General features: G+C 44.9%; 1 long non-coding RNA gene and 1 other non-coding gene across 2 annotated transcripts in view; both read right to left on the bottom strand.

Annotated features, from left to right (window-relative positions):
* Positions 1-7,500, bottom strand: part of LOC143137708 (uncharacterized) — a 626,567-nt gene that overhangs the window by 107,029 nt on the left and 512,038 nt on the right. The gene's annotated exons all lie outside the window — the stretch shown is intronic.
* On the bottom strand, positions 7,276-7,359 carry trnal-uaa (transfer RNA leucine (anticodon UAA)). Its single transcript has one exon. It is a non-coding gene; the product is annotated as a tRNA-Leu (tRNA).

The following is a 7,500-nucleotide window of genomic DNA, read 5'->3' as shown; positions in this document are numbered from 1 at the left end:
GTCAGTCAGGGAAAACACTGTTCACCAAGTCACGATGATCAGCTATCCAGCAGCAGTGTGTGTTGTTTAGCCTAGACTGACTGTAATCTTAGGTAATGTTATGTCATGTATGAGAACTAATATTGCCTGGCAATAGCCTACTACATTGAAATAGCGGCGGCCATATCTCCAGGCATTTTGGTGTTAAAGTTAACGTTAGTTTGCTTTGCATGTGAACATGATTGCGATGTAGCCTACGACACGAAGCAGTAGCCTAACATTCCCTTGAACTAAGTTCGAGTCATCAGTGCTCATGTCCAAGTCAAGTCACGAATCTCTAAATTTAGCTAATGACTCGGACTCGAGTTCGAGTCTCGGACTCGAGTACTACAACACTGACACACACATACACACACACACTGCATCCCCCACTACGCACCCCCTTCATCCTCACTTTATGCTCTCTTTCCTCCCTCCTCCTCATCCAATCCTTCAGTGCAATCCTTCACCATTCAGTAGCCATATGGTACACATATTCCTCTGGTCCATTGACTTTTACGGCTGCTTCTTAAAAAGCTACAGGACTAAAGGAGAAGTGGGGGTAGGGGTGGGCAGAGTGGGGGTGCTGATGGTGATGCTATATGGGGCTTATTCACAGTGGGTGAGACACACACACATACACACACACACACACACACACACACACACACCACTACATCACACACCACACACACACAGTGGACACCCCTGACCCCTCTCACCCATCCATTAAATCAATGTTTATGTGTGGTACCACAGAGCACTGGACGCAGAGGGACCATTTACACATGCACACACACACACACACACACACACACACACACACACACAAACACACACACACACAGAGAGAGAGGACGCATTGGGATCATTCTGGGCAGTTATGCGTAATTGCTGGAGAATAACATCCGGCATGGGCCATGTTTCAGCTCCTTTATGGCCTGAGATAGCATTGAGGGTCTCCTCATCCCATTAGCATAGATATCATCTCAGAGGGGTAGGAACATTACATTACATGACATATACAGCCGTTTGAGTTGGTGTGTGTGTGTGTGTGTTTGTGTGTGTGTGTGTGTGTGTGTGTGTGTGTGTATGTGTGTGTGTGTCTTTCAGAACACCTGTTGAATATGAGTGCAGGCCTTACTGATATGGGTGACTGGCAATGGTGTGTGTGTGTGGTGTGTGTTTGTTAAGAGGATAATGGTATAGAGGTGAGTGTGTGTGTATGTGTGTGTGTGTGTGTGTGTGTGTGTGCGTATGTGTGTGCGTGTGTGTGTAAGGAGAGAGTGGGTATGTTACATACGGCTTTGGAAGATAATATCCATGTCAATGCATTGTGACAGCTGTAACATTATACACAAAGGCATGCAACCCTTCTTATGGCAGAAAATAATTTAAAGCAGTCTCTCTGAGCTGTGTCTGAGACAGAGGAGTGTTAATCAGCACAGGGTGACTGTGTGTGTGTGTGTGTGTGTGTGTGTGTGTGTGTGTGTGTGTGTGAGTGACACTGGTTAATCATTACAAGAGTGATTGACTAGCTCATCCATCACTGCTCTCTCAGCCAGACCACCATCACCAATTCTGTGCTGTTAGCTAACATATGTGTGTGTGTGTGTGTGTGTGTGTTTGATTTGGTCAGTTAGAGAGAAAGAAAGAGAGAGAGAGCATCTCCCTTGATTTGAGTTGAGCTGTATTTCTTTGTGTGCATGTGTGAGTGTGTGTGTGTGTGTGTGAGAGAGAGAGAGAGAGACAAAGAGAGTGAGACAGAGAAAGTCTCCCTCTATCGTGAAAGATATATGAAAATATAGAATGTCAAAAAGAAGGAAATTAATTTAATCTTTCAGCAATTTCATGACATACCATGGCCTCTGCCTCCGCCCACAACATACACACACACACACACACACACACACTCTGTCTTTACGGGAGAGCTGTAACTCCTGCCGGCCGACCTCTGACCCCAGCGCCAGTGACCCGCATCTGGGCATCATCTGGGGCTGGGGGGGCGGGTCAGGGCAACAAGTGCCAAACCATCTGGACACCCCCCCCCCCCCCAAACACTCACACCCCGTCAAACACTCTCACACACACACACACACACACCCTCATGGGCCACTACTCAGTAAGTATCAAAAAGAAGAGGTGATGAAGAATGGAGTTTAATGACGAGCATGAAGGAACAATGTGTACGTCATCTTTTTTACATGTTCAAATTTATAATAAATGCATTCATTTCTATAAAGAAGCTATCAAAGCTATTTGTGTTAAATTACCATTCTTTGAGTAAAAGGTTTTCAAAAGTTTGTAGGAGTTAAAAAAAAAAAAAACAGGAAACATGAGAAACAAAAATGAACATTGACTACTGACTACCAACTGACCATCTGTTGACAATGAATAGGGCAAATAAGCTTAGATTTGGGGTTAAGGTTCGGGTCAGGGACGTCTTAGGTCAGGGTTGGTTGACTGGTCATTGAGGGAGAGAGGCTTAATTAAAAGTGTGTTTAGCACTTATTGAATACCACTGAAACAGCCTTTGACTGACCATTTGTTGACTGTCACATAGTAGATAAATATAAAACACTATAAATGCAGCCTTATATACCGTTGTGTGGATGTGTGTGTGTGTGTGTGGATGTGTGTGTGTGTGTGTGTGTGTGTGTGTGGATGTGTGTGTGTGTGTGTGTGTGGATGTGTATGTATGTGTGTGTGTGGATGTGTGTGTGTGTGTGTGTGTGTGGATGTGTGTGTGTGTTTGTGTGAGCGAGTGAGTGAGTGAGTGAGAGAGCTGTATAAATGTGAGATCTAGAGAAATGGACCACCACAAACTAACAGCATTTGACCGGTACCACCCAACAGTCTGCCGCGGTTCCGACAGTCCATTTGCGGGCGGTCCAAAAGCAGCCTGACGAGACCGTGATAAATTGCTCTCTCGCACGAGTCTGGATGGTCGGGGGAAGCAAGGGCTCATTGTTTCTCGCTCAGTCTGAGCGCACGCCCGCCCGCTCCAAAACAAGCAGACGCAGCCAACGTACACGCTAGGCTATGCTACGCTATGCTCCAGGACTGGGGTCTGCTTGGCTGCTCACAGCTCAGACTTCTCTTCTCTCTAAAACAGAATAATTACCTCAATTTCCGTAAAGTAGTAATGAAAATAATCATTCCATCCTTCTGATTCTGTCTTTCCACTTCTCTCTCAATGTTGGGCTCACTTTTTTATTTCACTTCAGTATTTCACCTTTCTGTCTTTTCCTTCCGTCTCTTTCTGCCTCTCTATCTCTCTCTTTTTTTCTCTCACCCTCTTTTTACGCCGTCTCAGGACACATCAAGTGAATGGGCCACATTGTGTTTTACTGTAAGAGAGGAGGAAAAGAGGACAAGGCAAAAAGAGAGAGATAGATAGAAAGATGAAGGGATTAAGAAGAGATTAAGAGATTAAGAGAATAAACGGATAAATCGACAGAGAGAAAATGATTTTGACAACAACACCATGGAATGACAACACACTGTATACATATATTACATATCACCAACGAAAGAGATGATCGCCATTATCAGCTGTTCACATTGGCTCATTTCTATACCCCATTTCCATGAGAAACAATTCAAAAAATGAAGGAACAGAAGAAAGAAAGAAAGAAAGAAAGAAAGAAAGAAAGGAAGGAAGGAAGGAGGGAAAGACAGACAGAGGGAAGAGGAGCAGAAAGCCAGGTGCCCTCGAGAGCGCTGGCCACTTGAAAGGGTCTCCATCCGCGGCAGCCCCAGGGTCCTAAATCTGCGCTCAGGATGAGACGGGGCACAGGAAGTAAACATCGCCACGGCAACAGAGGGAAGCATTTAACTCCGGTAGGGGGGGGACGGTGATGGATGAAAGATGAGGTCACAGAGACAAGAGGCGTTAATCAACTGAACGAGGATGTTTTTTTTTTTTTTTTCATCTCGCACAACCCCCCACCCACCCCTCCCGGACGAAGAGCATCAGAGAGAAAAAGACAGACAGAAAAAGACTGAAAGAGAGAGAGAGAGAGAGAGAGAGAGAGAGAGAGAGAGAGCAGGGGGATGGTGAAGAAGAATGGCAGAGACGTGAAGGACAGATAATTGATGACAGACCACAGCAGTCTCAGGTGCAGTGGCGGCGGCCACTCCGCTGGATAGAACATCTTGCGCTAATTGCATTCTGGGTAACAGAAACAGACACAGGGGCCACTTGTCAGCCTAAACGAAGGCCGGGGCCAAGACGGTGGCGCCTCCGTGTGTCCTTGTAATTAGAACAGTAATTATAATTTAATGGCACTGGGATTCACACAAAGCGCCATTTATGAAACGGCATTAGTAATACAGCAAATGCATGGGGGGGGGGGGGGGGGTGCAGAGTGGGGCTGTTGACTTCAATAAATACACTAAGAGCTTTAATTAGTGAGGGGGTAGTCATGGTGGTGGTGGTGGGGGTGAGTTAGAGAGGCTGGAGATTGGGAGATGAATTCTAAGAAGGACAGCCAGGAGAGAAGAGGCGCTGTGAAAAATGCATGGACGTGGCGCGCTTGGACGTGCTGGTCTAGACTCTGGAGCTTCAAGTCTCTAGACTGGACAGACATGAGAAAAATATTAAACACACAGACAGTATGCATTTGCTCAACGTCTTTCTCACTAGAACACATTTAGTCATTTAGCAATTTTAATCATTTAGCAGATATTTACTGCATATCTTAAGTAAACCAAATGTACTGCTACTACTACTACTACTATTCTATTCTTTGAAAGTTTCTTAAGTTCAGATGAGGTGTTTCTTAGTTGTGTACATTTTTGGACTTTATATCAAAAATAACTTGTTCCATTTCCCATGTAACTATGGAATTCTAAAACTTTGAAGCTCAATATCTCAGAACTACTCAAAACGCAGATAGAACCTTATTATTCTAAGGTAGCGACATATAAACACACACCCACACACACACACACACAACATTTGTCTTCTCTCCCTCTCTATTATTCAACAGTCCTGGTGAGTGACATGGCAGTGTGCATCACGGAGTGTCTCCATCAGTGGACTCTTCCTCCTCCCCTTCCTTCTCCTCTTCCTCCCCTCCGCACTCCTCTGCTGCAGCTACAGGAAGTCATTGGGACGAGTGGAACAGGAGGGATTCTAATCGATGGAGGCAGCCATCCCTCATCCCAATAGGACACCAAACAGTAGCCAATCACAGTAATGATGGCTGGGACAGGACTGATTACACACACACACACTCACACACACACACACACACACAAATACACACGCACACACACACACGCACACATGCACACACACTCACACACACTCACACGCATACACACACACAAATACACACACACACACACACACAAATGCACACACACACACTCAAACAAATACACAGGCACACGCACACACACATATACACAAATACACACGCACACACACACCCGCACACACAAATTAGCAAGTTGTGGAATTTCCTGTGTGCATGCAGGACCTTTGACGGTAATAACATTTGCAAGTTTCCCCATCAGTGAAAACGAGGGTGTAGTGAGAGAGGGAACGATTTGAGACGTGAGTTAAATGAATGAGGAAGAGATTTAGTGAACGAGGGAGAGGTTTGAGACATGTGTTTAGTGAATGAGGGAGAAGTTTAAGATGGGAGTTTAGGGAAAGGGGAGAGAGATTTGATGTGATGTGAGTTTAATGAATGGAGAGAGCAATTTGAGATGTGAGTTTGGTGAATGGGGGAGACATTTGAGATTTTGAGAGTTTAGAGAAGGAGAGAGGGATTTTTGGACAGCCTCTGGGCACGTTCATGCGTCTCTCTTCACTAGCTCTCCACCTCATTTCCCTCTCCCCCTTATCATTCATCAGCGCTTGTTCTCACCCAGACTGACAGATCACAGAGAAACATCAAGAACTCTGTGATCTTCTAAAGTACCCCCTTTATGAACTCAAGGACTGTTTGAGTGTGTGTGTGTGTGTGTTTGTGTGTTTGTCTGGTGGGGGGCAATCAATAACAAACTGGCAGGCGTCCAGCATTGCCTCTGCTATCGAGCGGAATGTAAATACACACCAGGGAGCGGCGAGGGAGGGGTTGTGAGAGGACGGAGGGAGGTGTGTGTGTGTGTGTGTCGTTCTCATTTACCTAAAACGACCTTCTCACATCATCTCAGCTCATTGGGCCTCATTAGACCCATCGATCTCCTGATCCACTGGACTGATCTCAGACACGGCGTTATTTACATACCCGTCAGCCCTTATAGTCATTACTCACTCTGCTCCTCTTAAGGATGCGCTCACTCTACACGCCATATGGATTCAGTTTTGCCAAAGAGTGTTCGGGCACACTCCTCTACTCTGCGAGGCTCCGGAAGCTCAATGTTGATTGGCTGAGATTGTTTATGGTTTGGCTTGAACCACTGTACTATGCTTGTTTGCAATTTGCATGATCAGAACTGTCTACAAATAATTTAGATTGAGCATTGGTCTGGGAACCCTTTGCTCACTTCCTGATTTCCGAGAGGCGTAATCAGCAGTCAAGTTAAACATAAAATTGCTACATTAAACTCTCAGCAAACACATCACTCTTACACGCAAATGTTTTAAATGCAATTGTATAATCAATTCAAAGGAAAATACAGTTTTGGTCATTGGGAAATGAGTTTCAATGAGAAGTAGCCAGACTGTTCTGCAAATTCAAATGTGTGCAGATTCAGAACCCATGGCTAACCCTAGTGCCTTCTAGGCAGCGCTGCCTTAAAGACAACGTTGGGGGCATAAAACACCAAGAAACGCAGATTCATCTGGGTTCACCCAGGATAACACTACACCTTTCTGACGGCAGTAAATATTGTGAAAGGCAAAATTAAGACACAAGGGCTGAAGCCAAAAAGATGATGTACAGACTGGCAATACTGAGAATGAGTTAAGACCATCTCTTCGTCTCCTTGTTTGTCCTTTCCACTTACACTTTTCCAGTAAATGTTGCATCATCTTTTTGGCATTAGCCCTTGTGTGCAATGTCACTTTTGAGGAGCACCACATCTCTGGGCCATTTCAGAAAAAAATGACCACCACCACCAACAACATTTCTACAACAACAACCACTTCTACTAGACAAAATGATGGAGCAGGAGTTCTTGTACCAACCTAGTACAAATGACACGGTCCCTTTGATCCAACGTGTTCATGTATTTGTCTACTTCTATCAGTATAATAGAGTCAGCCTTCAATTCTTGGTGCCTGCAGGCCTGCTGCTTTAACCAGGAGTGGGGTTCGAACCCAAGAGGACAGTTGTCCATTGGATCTTAAGTCCAATGCCTTAACCACTCGGCCATCCTGTTACAGAAAACTGTTATATCACCATTCGCAACCCAGATATAATAATAAAAAGTCCTTGTAAAAGTTTCCACTGAATTTTAATAAACCACAGAGCTATATTCTTTTGTATCGCATCTCATAACATATGATGACCTCACGGATGG

Source organism: Alosa pseudoharengus, unplaced genomic scaffold (assembly GCF_046254945.1).
Source record: "Alosa pseudoharengus isolate Yale_2024_CS ecotype anadromous, Long Island Sound unplaced genomic scaffold, YU_APseudo_1.1 YU_APseudo_1.1_scf_21, whole genome shotgun sequence".
NCBI classification, from domain to species: domain Eukaryota; kingdom Metazoa; phylum Chordata; class Actinopteri; order Clupeiformes; family Clupeidae; genus Alosa; species Alosa pseudoharengus.
This window is presented reverse-complemented; position numbering and strand designations above follow the sequence as displayed.